We start from the raw sequence: 22691 nt of genomic DNA on the forward strand, positions 1-22691 counted from the left end.
CGCACCGAGCAGAGTTTCATAAGATCTTTTACTTAGAGTTTTATTAATTTGGAAGTATTTAGTGGTGAAGGAGCAAACAAATTCCCAACTCGAGACAACTTAGCAGTTTCTGGAGCAACTTGCGAGAATTGCTCGAAGTCTTATAAACTATGAATAGTTCCTGCAATGTTCAGTTTAAGTTATCAGTTGCCTGTTTTTTTAAGATTACTGAAGATAGATGTATTTAGATAGGATAAGTATTAGCTAGGTATGAGGTACGGTCGGTTTTATAAGAAGCTGCACATTTCTGCAGGATAATATATGATGCATTGCTGTTTTAATACGGATTACCTAATACAGATTATACTAGACAAATGTACAATCTACATTGTAGAATTTCCAAAGATTAAGATGAACATCTTGTTTGTGAAAACCCGTGTGAAATTTCCTTAACAAAACTTTGACAGTATTTAACAGGTGTTCAGCGCTGTCAAACGCCTACAAAATCTGCCAAACATAGTTTTAAACACTTGTTAAACTGTGTTTAAAGTTTTTTGTGGTAGTACAGTATCCTAACTAATATTATAAATGCGAAAGTAACTGTGTCTGTCTGTCTGTCTGTTACTCTTTCACGCCAAAACTACTGAACGGATTTGAATGAAATTTGGTATACATACGGTCTAGACCCTGGGAAAGAACATAGGCTACTTTTTATCCCGGAATTCCCACGGGAAAACTTTTTAAGGCGAAGCGAAGCTCGCGGGCACAGCTAGTAGGTTTATAATCTGCCCAGCTGTGCACGGTACTGCGAGTTACACTCCTGAATCAGTAACTTACGTTTCTGGAAAAGCAAAACAGGATAACCGAAGGTATGCACAAGAAAATATTTACCTGAAATACCGAGTTCATCCACCGTGCGTTCGATGCGAGTGAATCCACCTGCAATGTGTATAAATATGTGAAACATGTACGCTACCCACGGGGCAGGCATTTTTTTCTAATAAAAATATCTACCGACAACCGAATGGCGTAGTGGTTAGTGACCCTGACTAGTGAGCCGAAGGTCCCGGGTTCGATTCCCGGCTGGGGCAGATATTTGTTTAAAGACAGATATTTGTACTCGGGTCTTAGGTGTTGATATTTATATTTAATATGTATCTACCTATGTATTTTGTGTAGACATATCAGCTGTCCGTGTGTGAGATGTCCCCACATATTATAACTATTATAACTATATAGTAACTATTATTATAATATGTATTATAGTAGGCAATAGCGTGTTTCTATAGATAATGGCAATAAAATAATAGTAAAAGATAGTCAAGGAATGTAAATTTTAATTTAATCAAATAAAATTACAACGTTGCCAGTGACACAGCACAGTGCAGCTGAAAGCAACATGTTAAAAATAAACAATTATTTCAAAGTTAATTGCAACTCCCCTCTAGGGTACAATATGCGCGACTGTACTTAATTGCACTATGCGTTTAATAAAATTGCATTGAATAACTTTCAACTTTAAACAAATTAACAGTTTATAGCCAAATAATCAATGATACACTCGCGAGAAACTAAATAGCACCAAATTACTCCTAAACGGAAAAGGTTAGCTTTGTGATGCCGTCGGCGATATGGTAGTAGATTTTACAGAACATAAGAAAATAACCAACAAGAAAACCTAAACAATTTGATAAAATTTTCAATTAAATGTTTAAAAAATTGGGGCCATTTTCATTGCTAGCAAGTGTAGGTATTCATTAAACCCTTTGTTCTGAATGACTATACATAATATAGGTGGTATTTTTAAAATAAAATAAATGATTACGGGCACTTTACAAAGGCATGCATTGTTCAACACTAGCAGAACCGGAAATGGGTCCCAAATTCAAATAATTACTATTATCAAACGTTGGATGGTTATTAATTCCAACGGCCGTTTTGTATAAAAGCTTTTGTAGTCTCACACAATATGGGTGTTGGGTAAAGCATTATTGGATTATATTACATTGAAGGTGATTCTAGGCCATTGGTTATATTCTCTCTATAGGATGTTATTGATATTTTATTCGTTAGAGGGTTGGTTTGGTTGTACTGGACTGATTTATTGTGGTAAATAGATTGTATGATAATGAAAATTAACATAAAAATTGTTAGGTAAAGCGCAATTTCTGCCGTTATGTAGGTATAAAGTCGTTTTTTTTAATATAAAATTTGAATTTTTGCTTAGTAGGTACCTACCCATTGTTGACTTTGTATACCTCGATATTAAGGTAAGTAAAGTTTTGAGCAATATAAACTATTCGTGCTTAGCATAAATGTATAAATAGGTACTCAACATTAGTATTCATATTTATTGAAAGAACTTATTCAAAATTCACTCAAATGAAAGAATTACAAAAACAAAGCTGAACAAAACGAAAAAAAGTTTCACAAAAAAACAAACATATTCATGCACACAGGTACAGGGTGACCAAAAACAAATAAAAAACGCAACCAAAAACGTACTACCAACGACCCAACAAATTGTTGCAAACAAACTTTATAAAGAAACATAAACAAGACTAAAGGGGGATCAGCGTTCACCGTTGTTTTACTTTTATTCCAACGTTGGGTGATAGTTGTAGTGACAAATAGGGCGCCCAATAACTCTGCGTTTTGTTCAAAGGAATATGACACTAATGCGAGGGTAATAAAGGCTTTGACGGGCGCAAAGTATTGTGCTCTCTAATAAAAATTCCGGGACGCCCTCACCACTGCGCTGGATGCCAACCGCCGGAGAAATGTTAACATACTCATATAGGGATGGTGAGAACGCGGAGTGATGTAGCATTGGATGCGGCAATCCGATTACAAGTTAAATACGGGTGACTAGCACCATAGAATAACGATACTACTGTACTTGTTATGCTAGCACCAAATAGTTCGTCACCACGACCCATCACGTCCCGGAAGGAAGGGTTTTTTAGGAATATAGCTAGCTATCCTATAGATCCTAATAAATAATCCACCAGCAATATTTAAACGTATTTAAATATATTGATGTATAACTCTGACACTATACTGTCACAGCAAGCGTGCAATAGATTTAAATACGTTTGATTGTTTTTGAGATTTAAATGTTTGGTGCAAATAATCCTTACTGTAATTCAGATATAATTCCGATTGCAAGTTAATTATGAAACTGATCAGAATCTTTTGCTGAAAGTCTGAATTTATTATTTTTGAGAATACAGATACATCATCAACCCTCTAGGTTTTTGACAAGTTGGAGAATCCAAGACGTAGCGGTGGGCGGTTTATTTATATGAATTGTTTATTCATAGGTTAATGGTACGTTTTTAATATTTATAGTGACCAAGATATAAATTAAAATGTACCTGTAAATGTCTGTTCCTGGGGAGTTGTGTCACTATCCTTTAGATGTACACTTCAACACGGTACACCCTGTCCCTATGCCTCTAGAGAGCATCCAAATATCAGTAACTCCTAGTCCTCACTGGCACAGAGCATGCACGAAGGACATTTAAACAAAGAACAAAGCCGTTGTACTCGTTTTATTAAATACTAGTAGCTGCACTCGGGTGCTGCTTGCTATTCAGGGACGTCATTTAAACTTGTACCTTCGAGGTGGTTTCAACAACTTCGCTGGTTTACACGTTCTGCAAACATTATAAATTATCTATACTATAGTCTGACAACACTTACGTTGCAACGGATAGAAGGTGTAGAGTTTTTTTTTCTTTAATTGGTAGGTAGCCCCCAATTAATTAATAATAATAAGACTTACAGCGCCAGGAGAGTGTATAACATAGATATAATACACTTTATTTGTACACAAAATAAATTATAATAAAATTTTCAAATTGTTACTTAATTAATTAACAAAAGGTATCACTAAAAGCATTATGAACAATCCTTATACTTTAGACATAAGTTGTCAGCCGACTGATAGGTATGTACGTTATCGACCAATATGATAACAAAATTTAATATAAGAATAGTTATAACAAACATACAGTTTAATATTTCAACTAAGGTATATAAACGACAATCAACCATGATTCCTACTCATGATGACAGTATGCCCAGTATGTTGCATTGGTGTCATCACTGACTAATTCCAACAGCAGAGAATGAATGTGGAATGAAAACGCTCTTTCAAAAGATTTATGTTAATAACTGTTTTGTTTGAAGAATATTAACAACAGCATTTTCAGTCGTTGCAGCATCATGACTCATCATCATCAGTTAGATCACAAGAACCTAGCTGGATCTAGACTATTCACAGATAAATTTATTTATTAAAACTTACCTACATAATTACACGTTACAACATGCACTCAAGCAAAAGCATTACAATGAAAAAAATGGTCTTACCGACACACAATGTTGACAACATGATAATTTAGCTATACTCACAAAGTTAAAAAAGGGTGCGACCAAGGTGAAAAATAGCACAGAGGCAAAAGGCGGTGACTCAAGAACTTTGTTTAGAAAATCCAAAATAAAACTTTCTACACTTTACTACTTTTGCAAAAGACAGTATAACACATGCACATTATGTACTCCCACCCCACATGTACCTAATTCATCACTTAGCCAGGTGCTTCCAAGTAGTTTCAGGAACTTAATGTTCTAGATTTAGACAGAGACATGAACGATTAACCTAGATCTCCGGGACTAGAAGTTTCTCTATGGAATAATTTGGAAACTATTATTGAACTTTCATTATTGGTATTTCCATTATAGACGGTTATTGTGGTGTTATGTATGTACTGTGTTAGTAGTATATAGGTATTATTATGTTTATCAATTTTTTTACTCATTCTCTTCCATCCAAACGTTTGGATTTTTAAATATATTTTTTTTATTTTTGCTCTTGGTGCAAATAAAATCATTATTGTCTCGTTATAATGATTATACACTCATGGGCAATGAAAAGGTTCCACTGAGAAAAGCACCATATTACTCCTAAACGGAAAAGGCTAGCTTAATGACGCCTCCTGTAACATTGAAGTACATTATAACAGATCATCAGGATATTACCAACTAAAAACGGTAATAGTTTGTTAAAATTTCAAATGAAATCTTTAAAAAAAAATCGGGTTGTTTGGTGTTGTAATTTTGTCAGTGGAACTATTTCATTGCCCGTGAGTGTACAATGCTGGTGTGTTTGTGATCTTTCCCATGAAGGTATAACTTTTGAAATCTTATTTCCATTCAAAATGTAGTAACTAGTTACCGTCTAAAGTGTAGTAGTAAAATTAACTTGACAGCGCTGTTTGTATGTTCGTGGCAGTAGCTCTTGGCTCAGAACAATGGTTTGAATGAGAAGTCTACTAAAAACAAAACATTTGTTGTTTTCGTTTTCAGAAGAAATTGTTCCAAGTAAGATAGGAATTTTAATTTATTATGTTGGAAAATATCGTTAAGACCCTAGTAGACCCTTATAGTTTCTCATTAACAGTTAACAATTCTATGATATTTGGGTCAAAAATCAATGAAGAATGCCTCTTTAAAAGGTAAATTTTGAGATAGAAATAAAGTCAACAATTCTTTTTTTTGACGCTGTTTAAACATCTGTCCATTGGACTACTGCGTAAATGTTATTTTGTTTTGACTTCGCGATAGAGCCTCTGGTCTCTATCGCGAAGTCAAAACAAAATAACATTTTCGCATTTCGCATTCTTTTTTCGTTCTGTGGTCTCCACTCGAAAACTCCCTACCACAAAAAAACAGTTTTCTGAGCCCGCCTCTTCTCCACTTTTTTATTCTGTGTTTCCAGTAGTAAAGCAGTCTTACTAACGTCTGGAAGACGGAGTGAGGGAGCGCCGGGGTTCAGCTAAATGATTGTCTTCAGTGCAGGTGGAATATTTACACTCAACTTGGTGTAACGTTAGAGAGGACCATTTTGAATTTATTAAGTTTTTTATGTGAAATCACTGGAAAATTTACATGTACAGCATGTACAGCATTAACATGTGTTACGATTTTTTTTTGAAAAAAAAGACTTTCAACCTGAAATTGGACAGAGATACTTAAAACCAAAACCCTAGTACAAATAAATATCAGGCAGGGTTATGAACCCCAATAGAACGTTCGTTTAATACTATGGAATAGTGTTTTTTAAGGCATCCAACGACAAAAGGTTGAACTGAGCAGCTAGTGATACTGAGTATTTTTGGTCAATTGGAAACCATAATATGATATTATGGCCTATTTGTTATCACAAAAAAACCAGGCCGTCGTATTTTTCCTAATCGTTTGTCACAAGAGACATCGCTCTACCCACAAAACCATTACAGTTATATTTTCAAAACCCGGTAAACCTGCAAATTATTCACTCGGCTTCATTAAATTAGACTTCAAAAGGAAACCAGTTTACGAATTATAAGATTAAGATATTTCATCACTTTGACGGGGTCTTTGAAGAAATATTTGGAGAACGAGTTGATTTTAATATTATTTTGAGATGCGAAACTAGTCTTTCATTGGGTATAATATACGGATATTGTCCGTCCAATACAATTAATATTAATATTATAAACGTTACTCTTTGTAACTAAAGGATGTATATTTGTTACTTTTTCACTAAGGGCGGATTCGGCCAACGTCGAGTAACTGTTTACTCACGAGTAAAGTACCAGTTACTCGCGAGTAAGCAGATTTTGCATTCTACCAAACCTGAAACCAAGATAACTAGCTTATCCCAAGAATAAAATGTTATACCGCCAAAATTGACCGTGTAACGAGCTTATCCGAGAGTAATTTTGTAATGGCGGCAGCACATCAGCTGATTAGAAAACCGTCATAATGACATATAAACACATCTGTCAAAACATAAACAAAAGTACGTTAAAAGGCAAAGTCTCAGAATAACAACAGCGAATAAAATATTAAAACATAAACAATTTCATACTTTTATAATCCATTCAAACTAAGTTGGCATGTCATTTCTATTGCATGCTTTGAAATGCAGCTATTTTTATTTTAGTTGCATTACAGTTTCGTTCCTCGTTCATTCAATTTAATCATGGTATAACTTGGTAGAATGCAAATGTACTTATCCTAGATATTTACTCGCGTATAATTTTAATTCCGGTATAGTTATTCTCGTGTAACGTGATGTTTGGATGAATTCACCCTAAAACAAATAATAAGAAAATAATTGCTACGAAACGTCGTAGCAGGCTACGGCGTAGCAAACAACAACGTCGTAGCAACCTACGCGCTTTACCATTAGAATATTGTAAACACTATAAGGTCATTTCAAAGGAGTGTTTCTCTGCCATATTTTATATTTTTCACACCCTGAACAACCACTGACCTCAGGTTGACTGGTAAAAAAATAGTTGAGTACTATCCTAGGCCTATCTGGGTATCCTGGCACAGGTATTTTACATAACGCTTAAATTATGAGAATGCCCCCACATATTCTTACCCCCTTATTTATTTTAATATTCAAAAGTTAAAGAAAGTTTAAGCTATTGAACAGTTTTATCCCTCTCTAACAAATTGTTCTTTGACAGATAGGGACAAAACAGTTCAATAACTAGAACGTTCTATAACTTTTCTATGAATAACTATAGGGTTACAATTTGAATGAGCTAGGTTATGGCACATGCAGAGAGATAATATTCCTATCTTATTTTAAATAAACAGTGTTTTAACATACCATTAATTAATATAAATTGTTACTACATCTTGTTTTTGTCTATGACTACCTCTAAGAAGAAAGTATGTTGTTTGTTTTATTTAAACCTGGCTTAATTAATTGAATATTCTATTCATTAATTAAAAGTTCCGTAATTAAACATTATTCAATTTCTAAGCAGGAAATGTAATTATGCTGTTAAAACTGATTTAATATCCGGAACCAAATTATTCTTGTGGTGTTTTGAATAATGTCTGGGCCGGATGGCAAGAAAATATTTAAATTGTCTGCTCAAATAATTAGTTGGTTGTAGACAAAATAATATGAACAAATTTTACCGTCGGCATCATACCAAATTATTAATTTTTCATTTTAAAAATAAAATGGTAATAATACCACGTGCTGTTACGGTCATGGAAAACATCGTGAGGAAACCTGCACATCTAGATTCTAGATGTGTATCCTAAGTACCTACATTGTACGTATCCCAAAACGGCGATATGGTTCGCAACCTATCACGTGAGTACAAATGTGCTGCGGAAAGTGTATGGCTCGCTTGTGAGCCACCTCTGACTATGCCTTCGGGGATCACAGTCGTGAGTGCATAATAATATACAACATATATATAAAAATAAAATTGTATTGTAATCTAAAAACTCTGGTAGCCTTCCGATTGCACTAACGTACTCGACTGTAAGGACTCACTTTCCGCACTCGTATCACAATGTAATATTTCGAAAGAAAGAAAGAAAGAAAGAAAGAAAATAATATTTATTGCCGAAACATTTGCAAACATGCGGAAAGAATCACTAGTACTAATCCTATTTCTAAACATAATTATTCCTATATGTAAATACAGACTTTCGGCAAAAGGTGCCATGCTCAGCATTTGCTGCCGTAAACAGATGTTTTGTGACAGCGCTGTTTTTCAGCACGTCCCTGGGTGTTGTGTTAACTAAATAAATAGAACATTATATGTGAGTGGTGTGTGTCAGTGTGAATGTATGTATGTATGCGTGTGTGTTGTGAGAATGTGTGCTTTGGTATGATTGTATGTAATAATATATTATATTATGCAGACTTGTTTTTATGTTTGTGCTTGTAAATTTCCTTAGACGCAGATAATTGTTTTTCTAATAGTATTTTTTTCAATTTTATTTTAAAAGATAGATAGGACATAAATTCATGCAATGGTGGTGGTAAATCATTCCATATTTTTGACGCTGCATATTTGAAACTTCCTTTAAAGTTAGCTGTTTTATGTTTAGGAATCTCCATTCTACGTGATAGTTTGCTTCTGGTGAAGATATTATGTGCATTTCCCAGCCATTTTATCTTCGACCTAATATTTTATTTTGATTTACAAAGCTCAAATATTCATCTAGCTAAAACTTTATTTTAATTAAAATTGATATACGCTTCGAATATAATAAATGAACCTACATTTACTTTTATTAATCTACTCCGTATGTATTGAAATAAAGTGAAACAGTGTTTATCAAGCTATTTCCTGGCCCCCTATCGCAAACTTTTTTTGACAACGATTTTTGTATTCTTACAATTTTTTTGAAAAATCATCGTTATTTTCTATATATTATCTTTGATAAATGTATTGAATTAGACACTAATTAGGTATGTACTTCGTAAATGTTACGTCGTTTTGACTTCGTGATACTTCCTCTGGATAGGCAGAGACGACTATGACCAAATCCTTTAACCATGGTTACAAACCCTAGTATTAGCTCTAGTCTAAGAAAAACATTAGGTTTTAGGTTATACCACAAACGTGTTGCAAAAAGAGTATATAGTAAACAGAAGCTTACGTGTGCAGCACGTTATAATATCTTAGGCCGGAAATGAAACCTAAATAAGACCTAAGTAAGAATGCGAAACAAAAAACCATAGAAACTTTTTTTTAGATATAATATTATGTAATATATATATGTCCACCAACCCGCACTTGGCCAGCGTGGTGGACTAGGCCTAAACCCTTCCTTCATTGGAAGGAGACCCGTGCCCCAGCAGTGGGGACGTAATGGGTCGTGATGATGATGATGTAATATATATATATGCTGCACACTTTGTAATGTTCCATCGATGCCGAAACATTAACTATTTCGCAAATAATGAATTTAAACTACGACTGGATGTTCCGTGGGATTTGTTGCGCCTTGGAAGGGTTTTCCCGTGGGATTTTTGAAAAAGTAGTCTATGAAATCATTCAGGGTGTCGGCTAACTTTGTGCCAAGCTTTGTTGTACCGATTGCGATTCACAGAATAATCAAGATAATTATTCTGAGTGTAGGTGAGCCTTAATATTGATATCGGCGAGTTGAGGGTAGAGGATAATATCCACGTAAGCGAGCAGCGCGTGGGCTCTTTTTCACTTTTTTGTGAGCAGCCGTGGTGAGCAGGCGGTCAGATGGAGGGAGTGATCGGTGCCGTGGGAGCTTGAGGACCAGGCGCGTGGAGCCGAGGCGGAACACCGTGTGCGAAGCTAAGTCCCCTTTCTATTCACTTTTTATCTCTCATATATGTTATACACTTTATTTCTTGATGGACGCTAACCCACGGCTGCAATTTCCATCACACTGGTATAGGGATTAGATAGGTACACTAAAGGTCTTCTACCTCGCTCATTCAGTATTTAGCTAGCTAGAGAAAAACCTACACATTACACATTCCCTAGCTTTGGTTCAACTTATTTTAGTTTAGAATAGGGACTTCTGGATAGATACAAATAGGCAAAAGCGGGCTGGTGATGATGATGATGATGATGATTATCAAATAACTAAAACCTGACAATAGATCTCATTTCAAAAATAATAAATTCTTATCAAATAAAAAAATACACCTACCTTCAAATTTGTTCTATGGTTCTTTGTTCAAATTATTGATTTTTCATTAGGTAAATAAATACTTCTGTAGAATCTATGCTATCTATAGTAATTATTCAAAAAAATAAAGTAGATACATACTTAAATAAACTTTTCAAAGATGATTTATTGTAGTATCTATATGGCAGAGAACATTATTTGACTTTGAGTTTAAAAACAAGTAACAGCGCAGGGAAAGAATTGATTGACGGAGAAATTTATTCTAAGTGTCAAGATATCACAAATAAGGGATCTAGATACTTAAACTAAATCATTTCTGGTCCTATATTGCTCAATAAATACAAATAGCTTGAAGGTAGATCAGATTCCTGTCCAATTTCCATATTTTCAGAAAGTTATGTAAATTCTTACCCATAGAAGTGTTTGTTTCCTTGTTAAATCAATAAATTCTAATGTAAATAAAGATAGCACGGATATAGTAGGAATAAAGTTAGCTAGGATATATTTATTACAACTATTTATAATATATTTGAATAAGTTTATATAATATTCACTATTTCATAACAATTATCCTATATTCCAATAAGATCAAAGAATATTCAATATTCCATATTATATATTTAATCTTTTAAAATAATAAATCACTTCCCACTTGGCTACAAAATTAGAGTCATATGTATTTATCTAATACTTATCTATTATGAAATTCATGATTTAATAAAGTTACTATACCTACTATAAATTATTGAACTATTCTAGTTTCAGTTAATTTATGATTATAAATAAAATTGTCCCATTTAGCTTTGACAACATGTATTCATGTTGATTTATTTACATGAAATAAATATAAAACATGTAAATATATAAGGTTAGGAGCAAGGGAAGTGATTAATAAGTTGGTCGGAGGAATGTCCAAGTCAATGGTTGTGTTCCACGAGGGCTCCGATTGAATATTTGCTATTATTTATCTATTTTAGAGTCTTATATATCGATTCAATCGGGTGTAGTGATCAAGGCCTACAAAGCGTATGGAGGGGCTTCCCTTATTAACCAACACCAAAAAACATTATTACCTATTTTATCATCTTTATGTACTTACCTGTAAATATGTAGTTATCATACAAATAAAAGTTGTACATTAAAGTTGTAGTATATAGGTCAATAATTATAGACAGGTAGGATGTATGTAATCAGTTCTAGGTCATAGTTTTATTTAATTCACTATTCTTTCGTTTATTGGGTTACAACACAGCGTAGGGCTTCCCTGGATGTTTCATGGCCAATTCAAAGCAGTATTTGTTTCACTCTTATTTCACTCAAGTTAGTTTTGTTAGGTGGTTTTCAAATATCTTCTTAGTAAATCCAATAGGTAGGAGTTAAGTAGGCAGGCGGTAGGGCGAAACGTTACAATTTGGTACCGAAAGACCAGGATATTAGGGAATTTGCATCATCTCTTCATGTTAGATGTCAGGCAGCTAGTTTTCTGTTCTTTAATCTGAAAGTTTACAAGTCAATCTGATTAAGATAGTACTTATTTACAAATAAATCACAATACTGAACACTCTTTGCATAGGTAACTTACGTTTGTCTCGAAAAAACATTAAGTTTTGTTGTTTGCCTTTGCGATTAGTAAGTAAATATTTACTCAATATGGCGGTTTTCACATAAAGGCATTTCTTTTAATTAATGTTATGGCTAGAAGAAAGTTCCAAAAGTTTGTTTTTTGTTGGAAAAACTTTATGCAGTATTGCATCACAAACAATGAAAGACAAAAGGTTATTTTTTTTTAACAGAATAACTTTCATTGCGTTCACAGACTAACTAAACTCTGGTATAATATTTGGCAGTGTGCTGTGTGCATTATTTTACATTCATGACGAAATCACTGCAAGTTATAATTTTTCACTTTACTAATACTTTCAATATGGTTACGTTATAATAAGTCTCTTGCGTTTTGTTCGTAATGATTTGTTACATACTAGGGGTAGGAAAGTGATTATATCCTTGATATAATCACAATTTGTTGCCGTGGAGTGATCGAACTTATAAACGAAAGGTATTTATCATGAAATAGGAAGCGCAAGAGGCTAGGTTTTGTATTGGAACGGAACGTAATAAGGAAGCATTTGTGAAGATAGGTAGGTAGTTGATAAACTTAGGATGAGGAAATGGAAATAATCCATTTATTAAAATGTACTTAATAAGTAGGGGTTGTAGTAATGTTATGTAGCTCATTAAAAAATTACAAAAGATTAGGGGTTGTATGTGGCTATGCTCCTCATGGAGAGGAAATAATAATCATCATCAGCAGGGGTTGTATATGTATTTAAGATATGCTCCTCGTGGAGTAAGGGGAAATAATCATTATCATCATCAGGGGTTGTTTGTGTATAAGACTATGTTTCTCGTGGAGTTAGAGGATATAATCATCAGAAGTTGTATAATATAATGGATTCTTATTCAGGACATTATCTATAAAATTTAATAGGTTACTTAAGGTACCTACTTACCTTTAAAGAGAATAACATAAAACATAGTAGGTAGGTCATATTAGTGTTGCTCTGAATCATTATGAACGGTCTCTCTGATTATGTAGCTGATTAGGGAATTATTAGTGAATAGGGGTTGTAGGTAAAATAATGATAAAATGGTCTTATTTTAGGTAAAAGCAGTAGATTTATTAAATAAAAATTTATAAAAAAAAAAGAAATGTAACGAAAACGCGGCGCATTTTAGTCCTTATGAACAACCTGAAATGATTAGATTAGATAAAGAAATTCTGGCCCACGTAGATGATGGATGGGGATTTCGGTCTGGAGGTGCAGTCGGCTGCATCGGTGGATCGAGGAGTTTGCGTGGCGGAGCTTGTGTAGTTGGTGCTGGGCTGGACTGGCCTGGTTGCGGGGGAATCGGTACTTATAGCAACTAGTCTATAATTATTAATTATCCTTTTGGCTGGGTTGGTTCGGTTTGGTATTGATTGTATGAGTTTTGTTGTGCGGGTTCTTTGGTTTGTTGATGTGGTTGATTGTGCTTCTGGATCGGATCTTTGCTTGTCATCGACTAGGTGCTTAATAACTAGGCTCTTAAATTATTATACTTGAATGTTTGAAAAAGTAGATATATTATACAACATTGATCATAGGAGTTGGGATAGAACTGTAACACTATCTATGCTATCATCCTAACTTAGAGTAACTGGAAAAGCCCAAATGTTTAATTATCAGATTTCAGAGAGCCAATTAGTAGCAGATATTATCAGACATTTTCCTAAACGAATACAAGTATGAGTTACAGTTAATAAAGAAAAGAAAATTAAGAATAATCTCATAAAAAAAAAATTAAAGAAATATATGATGAAAGGATAGCGGTCAGATATAACAATAAATTTAGAAAACAATTAATGTGTAGCAAGTTACTGTTGTTGATAAAGTGTTAGACCAGGTGAAGTAGGCTAGGACCTCATTTAGTATCAATATACTCTTTGTAAGTTAAGAATTATGTGGGTAGTTTAGTTGTTCCTATTTGAGTGCCGTTGCAATCCGCTTCTTCACCTGAGTCAGGATGTTTACTTCATAGTATATGTATAGTCTCAGAGTTTGGTTGTCAAATATAGAACATCATCATCATCATCAGCATTCAAAAAGTATGTCATATCCTGAAAAGAAGAATAGAATTTAATTAAAAAAGCTAGGTATTATGAGGATTTACATAATTATAGTAATTAATTCATGAAAAGACTATTTAGTTCAATATAAATTAAGTAGGTATATAGCAATGATAGGTCATCAATATTGGATCTACAGGGGTATGATTTTCATAGCAGTATAACAAAATCTAAGTACAGGTAGTTTAAATAAAACTGTATTACAACATGATGTAGAAAAGAGATAGGTACTTACTTATCGAAGAACATTAACTTTGGTCTATAAGTAGTGAGGCATTGTGAATGTTTTGTCACAGTGGATGGTTTGATCAGTGGTTTATCATGGGTTTTAGTTCAACAAAGAGTGTAGTTGGGTTTGCATTGTTATGTTTGGTCCTGAAATAAAACAAATAATGATATAGGTATAATTCAAATAAAATTATTTAAATATAGGAGTTGAAGAGCAAATGATTAGGATACTTATTTAAAAGGTGAGGGGTTGACAATAAGTTGAAATAAGTTGGTTAGTTTTGTCAGTATTAATTCAAAACTGTATGGGGGATAATTAACTGAGTTAGATTTTTATAACAATAGATCTATTATAAACACAAGATCCGTAAAACAGAGCTATTGTATGTATAAATAACTAACAATTCAGAGGTTGTTTATTTTGAATCACGATAATTTGGGCATGAGGACTTAGTGTAGTAGCATGCATACAGGGTATTTGAAAGAATAATGACACTTACCTGTAAGATTCATTCATTATTTTAGAGTTTCGTAAGTTTAATCGGGTAAACTTTAGATTTCTTCGTGCGATCGATGTTGTTGAACACAACGACGCATGCTTTTGTTTTGTTTAGTGCGAAAAAAAAAAAACAGGTTAAGGTTATGTCAGGTTGACATTGACAGTTTAGTTTTAATAAATTTGACAGTTAGACAGGTAAGGCACATTTACACAAACAGCCTAGAATAAGGATAATGGAGACCGTGTTTTTCAAATAGGGGTTGTGAAGGAGAGTTGTAATATCTCAGAAATATTTTTAGTTACCTAGTAACATTATTTTCGACTTAGGTAGTTACTGAGGGTAGAAAATGGTTGAAGTAGAAGTAGTAGTTAGACATATTTGATAAAATAAATAGTGTATTAGTGTAATAGGTTGTAGAAAAAAAAACTAGATGGCGTTATTTTGATGTTTTGGTATCGATGGAATATTGGGGTAGATTTGTCTGTTACATGAGAGTAGGAACTTTAATTTTTGTATGATTGATCTGATATAATTTTCGTTTATAGAGAAAACAAAAGGGTAGGGTATTTACATAGCCATTTCCCGGGGATTATGTCGTGATTATAATGTTTCGAAAAACTGAAAGAGCAAAGAATGTGGAAGGAAGAAAAGTACTTTAAAGGTCATTTTAAAGTCTGAATGGTAATAATGTTAAAGGTACCTGGCCAGGTCTTAAATAGTTGATTATAGAATGATGAAGAATGAAGTTTTAATTATTTGATAATTGAATGCGATTTATAATCATGACAAATACAACTGGGAAATGAAGGGTTTATTGATACTTCGTTCAGACACACACACACACATTTATAAGGGAAACTTTGGTATATTTGTTTCTGTAAAACTTGATTGAGTAGTTACCTATTATATAGGTACTTATTTAGGTAAAAAAAAGAAATTTCTACCAAAAGTTACCTTTATTTCACATATATTTTCCAAATGATCAACTAATGTAGATACAAGAATTATTGCTACTTATGTAATAAGTATTTTAATAAAAATTTAAAAGAAATAATACTGAGTAAAATCTTAAAAAAAAAAAAAAGATTTTTATAAATAAATAGTTAACTTTTTTTTAAAACTACTAACTTAATAATATGTGGGGATATCTCACACACGACCATCCGACCCTAAATTAGGCAGAGCCTGCAATATGGGTATCGGACCGTCAGTTAGTAGTGTGCAAATTGGTTCAAGTAATTTACACACCATACACTCTTAGTCTTGCTTTTGTAGTAAATTGGCGAAGAAAGGCGGTTCTACTCGGGCACAAACGTGGTACAAACGCTTTAGTCGATTTATTATTGAAGTTAGCTATGCACGCATTAACACATGAGACGTCTATACAGGCTATAGATGTTTTTACAAAGTACCTTTTACAGACTCCACACGACACACTACACTTTACACAAAAAAAAAAAACAATTACTTTGAAACAATTTGCTTAGAAAAATATCTACATAACAAAAGTTGATCATGACGGAAAACAAATACACTTTACACCAAAAACACATTCTGATCGAAGTGTAAATAAACTAGATGTATTTTCTTTTCAATTTAGGTAGGTAAATGATAGAAAAGAAAATTAATAATTAGATACATGATATTTTATTGATTTAATCAGTGGGGAGGAAGAAGGCCTTGATGTTTATTAGAGTGGCGTGAATCAGAGAAAGAGGATGAGAGTTGTGGTGAATTGAATATCTAAGAACCTATGTATTGAAAAAATAATACCTACAAACATATAGTTTTGTGAAAGTGGCTTTAGTAAAATATCATGGCTGTTCTCCTGCACTGAAGGAAAGATTCCGATTTCACCTTAATGACACGACACTATACAAAAGAGAATATTTATGAAGATTTTGGTGTTAGGTTAGGACAGCATAGTCAAATTATACTGTTGTATGAACAGTATCTTCATAATATTCTATACTCAACATGTAATTACTTAAAGAAAAAAATATATATTTTTCAACTCAAAATTTTGTCATTTTGCTGAATTGGAGGGGGACTGAAAAGTTGTGAATCAGTTGTAAACATGAATGCAATAATGGTTCACAATAATAATTCTCTTTCTAGTTTTGGTAAAATGATTAGTAATAATTCTACACTCTACATCAAGCTCGGAGATTGGTGGACATTGTTCCTGGGGATTGTTAGAATGAGACTTGAACTTTATTAATTTCTATTGATGATGCATCGTCGAAAACATAGGGCGTGGGAGAGTTCGTGCTCTAAGAGGGCGTGTTAAAGATGCTACAAAATTCTTAAAAATAAATTTAAGGTTCTGTGGTTTCTCATTTAGCATTGGATCCTTCTGATCGACAGGGTATCCCCTTGTTCCCGGTTTATTGGAGCATGAATAATCTACTAAGTATTCGATCAATAGTTATGTAAATAATAAATAATAATAGGGATGGTCGTTGATTTTTGATAATTTCTGGGGATCTTGTTGGCTAATCATCTGAGTCATTTTACACTCACACACACAGACATATTGAGGTGATAATCGGAATTTCCTTTTACTAACTTTTCATCGTTTAAATTCAATGAATTTGATATTTGCGAAAATGGGTAGTGTATATTATTGTGTATATTTTTTCCATATCTCAATTATAATATACTTGCGATACTACAAAAATATAAGGGGTTGAATGTAATGTTCCATCGATGCCGAAACATTAACTATTTCGCAAATAATGAATTTAAACTACGACTGGATGTTCCGTGGGATTTGTTGCGCCTTGGAAGGGTTTTCCCGTGGGATTTTTGAAAAAGTAGTCTATGAAATCATTCAGGGTGTCGGCTAACTTTGTGCCAAGCTTTGTTGTACCGATTGCGATTCACAGAATAATCAAGATAATTATTCTGAGTGTAGGTGAGCCTTAATATTGATATCGGCGAGTTGAGGGTAGAGGATAATATCCACGTAAGCGAGCAGCGCGTGGGCTCTTTTTCACTTTTTTGTGAGCAGCCGTGGTGAGCAGGCGGTCAGATGGAGGGAGTGATCGGTGCCGTGGGAGCTTGAGGACCAGGCGCGTGGAGCCGAGGCGGAACACCGTGTGCGAAGCTAAGTCCCCTTTCTATTCACTTTTTATCTCTCATATATGTTATACACTTTATTTCTTGATGGACGCTAACCCACGGCTGCAATTTCCATCACACTGGTATAGGGATTAGATAGGTACACTAAAGGTCTTCTACCTCGCTCATTCAGTATTTAGCTAGCTAGAGAAAAACCTACACATTACACATTCCCTAGCTTTGGTTCAACTTATTTTAGTTTAGAATAGGGACTTCTGGATAGATACAAATAGGCAAAAGCGGGCTGGTGATGATGATGATGATGATGATTATCAAATAACTAAAACCTGACAATAGATCTCATTTCAAAAATAATAAATTCTTATCAAATAAAAAAATACACCTACCTTCAAATTTGTTCTATGGTTCTTTGTTCAAATTATTGATTTTTCATTAGGTAAATAAATACTTCTGTAGAATCTATGCTATCTATAGTAATTATTCAAAAAAATAAAGTAGATACATACTTAAATAAACTTTTCAAAGATGATTTATTGTAGTATCTATATGGCAGAGAACATTATTTGACTTTGAGTTTAAAAACAAGTAACAGCGCAGGGAAAGAATTGATTGACGGAGAAATTTATTCTAAGTGTCAAGATATCACAAATAAGGGATCTAGATACTTAAACTAAATCATTTCTGGTCCTATATTGCTCAATAAATACAAATAGCTTGAAGGTAGATCAGATTCCTGTCCAATTTCCATATTTTCAGAAAGTTATGTAAATTCTTACCCATAGAAGTGTTTGTTTCCTTGTTAAATCAATAAATTCTAATGTAAATAAAGATAGCACGGATATAGTAGGAATAAAGTTAGCTAGGATATATTTATTACAACTATTTATAATATATTTGAATAAGTTTATATAATATTCACTATTTCATAACAATTATCCTATATTCCAATAAGATCAAAGAATATTCAATATTCCATATTATATATTTAATCTTTTAAAATAATAAATCACTTCCCACTTGGCTACAAAATTAGAGTCATATGTATTTATCTAATACTTATCTATTATGAAATTCATGATTTAATAAAGTTACTATACCTACTATAAATTATTGAACTATTCTAGTTTCAGTTAATTTATGATTATAAATAAAATTGTCCCATTTAGCTTTGACAACATGTATTCATGTTGATTTATTTACATGAAATAAATATAAAACATGTAAATATATAAGGTTAGGAGCAAGGGAAGTGATTAATAAGTTGGTCGGAGGAATGTCCAAGTCAATGGTTGTGTTCCACGAGGGCTCCGATTGAATATTTGCTATTATTTATCTATTTTAGAGTCTTATATATCGATTCAATCGGGTGTAGTGATCAAGGCCTACAAAGCGTATGGAGGGGCTTCCCTTATTAACCAACACCAAAAAACATTATTACCTATTTTATCATCTTTATGTACTTACCTGTAAATATGTATTTATCGTACAAATAAAAGTTGTACATTAAAGTTGTAGTATATAGGTCAATAATTATAGACAGGTAGGATGTATGTAATCAGTTCTAGGTCATAGTTTTATTTAATTCACTATTCTTTCGTTTATTGGGTTACAACACAGCGTAGGGCTTCCCTGGATGTTTCATGGCCAATTCAAAGCAGTATTTGTTTCACTCTTATTTCACTCAAGTTAGTTTTGTTAGGTGGTTTTCAAATATCTTCTTAGTAAATCCAATAGGTAGGAGTTAAGTAGGCAGGCGGTAGGGCGAAACGTTACAACTTCGCTTCCTTAGTAACTATACTCTTCTTGCAAGAACCTGTATAGTAAGAATAAACTAAATAGTAAAAAAAAACACGTTAAACCTATGAATAGATTTTCAACATTGCAAATAGGTTATTCATGCGAGAAATAAACTTTTATGTAAGCATGAAATGGGATTCCTAACTCAGCTGCAAAAGTTCATGATACGAAAAATGCACCCCATTTCCTATTCTGTGACTTGTAATAGTTACGCAACTAAGGAACTCCAGCAGTTTCGAACATCTGTGTCGGAGATATGTGATAACTTATGCAAACTTAAATCTTATTTTATGAGCGGTGGAATCCAGTAAAGATTATTTTCAGAAAGTGAAATAAAATTGCTATTATTTATTTCCAAATTTAGGAAGTAACCATTTCAGGATCCGTATTGATAGTATTCTACAGCTATTAAGAATATTATGAAAAAACTTACGTAAGGGTTAAGTACTCTCTATTTAACACAAACAGACAAAAATATAACAACAGCCATTTTTAAAATGGAGGTCAAAAACATCGACTAAAAATGGATTTCACAGTGTCGGTAAATTGTGAAAGATCGTGCGACCATCCAGCCAGACACATATTTCTGCAAAAACTGCAAATATATGGTAACTTAATTCCAACTTTATTTCTACTATGGCACCGTCTAAGTTCCCATTTGACACATTTTATGGCGGAGCATTTACATTCTTTATACTTTTTGTTTGAAATTCTAGAAACCATTTTTGGAATATGTATGATAATACCAAGTAAACGATTCTTCTCTCACATAGAACCAAGTTCTTCTTCTTCAATCGTGTAAATGCACTAGGCTAACTTTGTCCGTTTTAGGTATTTACAAGCGCTTAACAACTATTTGATATTTACTGTGGTAAATGTACGGTAGTGAAAGCACTACGCAGTCAGATTTAAATTAGTCGCTGACTGCCCAGGGTGTATAAGAGTCACTCTAGCTTCGGAAAACCAATTCTCGCTCCGCTAACCTCTATCTTGTTACATTAGACGTAAAGGTTGTACGATAGCTCCCGTTCACTGTTTTTCTAACTCTTCCATCGTTTTATGGATACGTAGTAGGTAATACGTATATTTACTCGTAAATTTAAATACTTTAAAAATTTATATGGTCACCTAAGAGGTAAGTTTATTCATAATTGTGTCTTATTAGTTCAACTTTGTAGAATTCTTCGCAACACGCTTTTTTTCAGGCAAAACTTTCTCGTATGTTACGTATATTCTCGCTGAGCTCTATTTTCATGTTTCGGAAATAAAATAGGTAACTTTTAGATAAGAAAATTATTCTACTTTCCGGTGACATTCTAAGTAAATAATAGATTATTTTAAACACGGCATTACCGTATTATCCGCGACATAGTTAGAATATCTTAGCTTTTAGCTAATGATTCTGAACAGTTACTTGTTGTTAAAGTTTAATTAAATTCTTGTAATTATTTGCGCTCAAACAGTTTTTGCTTTGAACCTTCATCCTTTGATCCGAAGTAATCAAGAAAGTAAAATTAACTTTTTCAATAACAATCATGCGTTGTCTATAAAGTTAAAATGTATTCTTACATGTAACATTACATAACTTTTGGTAAACACGAGCAATGAAAATGTTCCAGCTGCCATTGCCGTTCCAATTCCGTAACTTTTCCATTGCTGGCGGATGTACAATTGTACAGGTACAATGCAAAACTTGAATTTTATCAATGATTCCGTAAGATATATCGCACACTGAACTGCTCTACTTCCCAAACTAAAAACTCTCGTAACAATCAGAGGTTCCATGCAGTAAATATTTTGATAATTTTTAAAAGTATTTATTAGAACAGAGTATTTATTAGATTAGATTTAGAGGCCCGCCCCCTATTACATTGGGACTAACATAACACTCTGGCGAAAAGTGGGTGCAGCAATGCACCTCTGCCTACCCCGCAAGGGAGTACATTAGTACAAGGCGTGTTTTTTATTTTTTTATTTTTATTGGAACACTCCTAGTTATTCCCTTTCGGCTTAATATACCCTTTTTTAACACTCTGTACAGTACGTTTGACGTTTGTGTCATGACGTTAGCACAGAAAACAAACAAGTTAATCTTACTCGGACTGTTCACGCCTTGGGACCTTCTTCAAACGTAGTTCAATAGAAACATCTCCCAGGAGAGCCTCATTTCAGTCTCAAAAGTGCCGTTTTTAGTTCAATGACTATGTTTCGACTGGCACGTATCAAAATGTCAGAAACCTGGCAGTAATGCAAAATATCTCACACCAAAATAACTGAATTTAAAAAGTCTTGCGGCTCACTGACCGAGACTCTGTGAAATGGTGGTAAACGCATTGTCTGGGCAATAAATAAATAATTCTAAAATTTTAGTTTTGAATAAATGATGAATCTGAATCATGTAGCTCCATAAATCGATTTATTACCAATATTATTATTTCCAAAGCGACTAATAACAAATATATAGAACGTGCTTGAGATAATAGGAGGTCTAGGTAAGGCCTACCTAAATAACATAGTCTCCCCCTATAAATACTGATACAGTATACAAAACACCTTATTTGGTATTTTTCAACTACTTTAATAGCTAGTTTATAATGGCCACTTTATACTTCAAAACGACGGAAATTATGACTGCTGGTTTTTGATATATTGATTGTATAGTATACCCGACAAGGGTTCAACGCCCGTCTACCACTCTCGTCTTATAGTATTACTTGCTATTTCGTTCGTCTCAGGCTTAGGAAAAGATTGAATTGCCAGTTTAAGAAAATCTTCACTGAAACAACTCTCTCAAATTTAAGTATAATATTGAATATGGCCCGTGGTAAATGGATTACTCTGTGAAGATTATTTATTAAGGTAAACGCAGCGATCACCGCCACCCCAAAAAAGTGGACAAAAAAGTTTTAACGCACATACCTTTTTTTGTTCTCGTACCTGAAATG

At 33.3% G+C, this 22691-nt stretch overlaps 1 long non-coding RNA gene across 1 annotated transcript; it reads right to left on the reverse strand.

Moving 5' to 3' along the window:
- Nucleotides 1-13121: 13121 nt before the first annotated feature.
- On the reverse strand, nt 13122-15579 carry LOC125490005. Its single transcript, XR_007267393.1, has 3 exons — nt 14866-15579; nt 14373-14512; nt 13122-14128 (listed from the first exon to the last, which is right to left on the reverse strand). It is a non-coding gene; the product is annotated as an uncharacterized LOC125490005 (long non-coding RNA).
- Nucleotides 15580-22691: the final 7112 nt, after the last annotated feature.

The sequence above is a fragment of the Plutella xylostella genome, chromosome 19 (assembly GCF_932276165.1).
Source record: "Plutella xylostella chromosome 19, ilPluXylo3.1, whole genome shotgun sequence".
Classification (NCBI taxonomy): domain Eukaryota; kingdom Metazoa; phylum Arthropoda; class Insecta; order Lepidoptera; family Plutellidae; genus Plutella; species Plutella xylostella.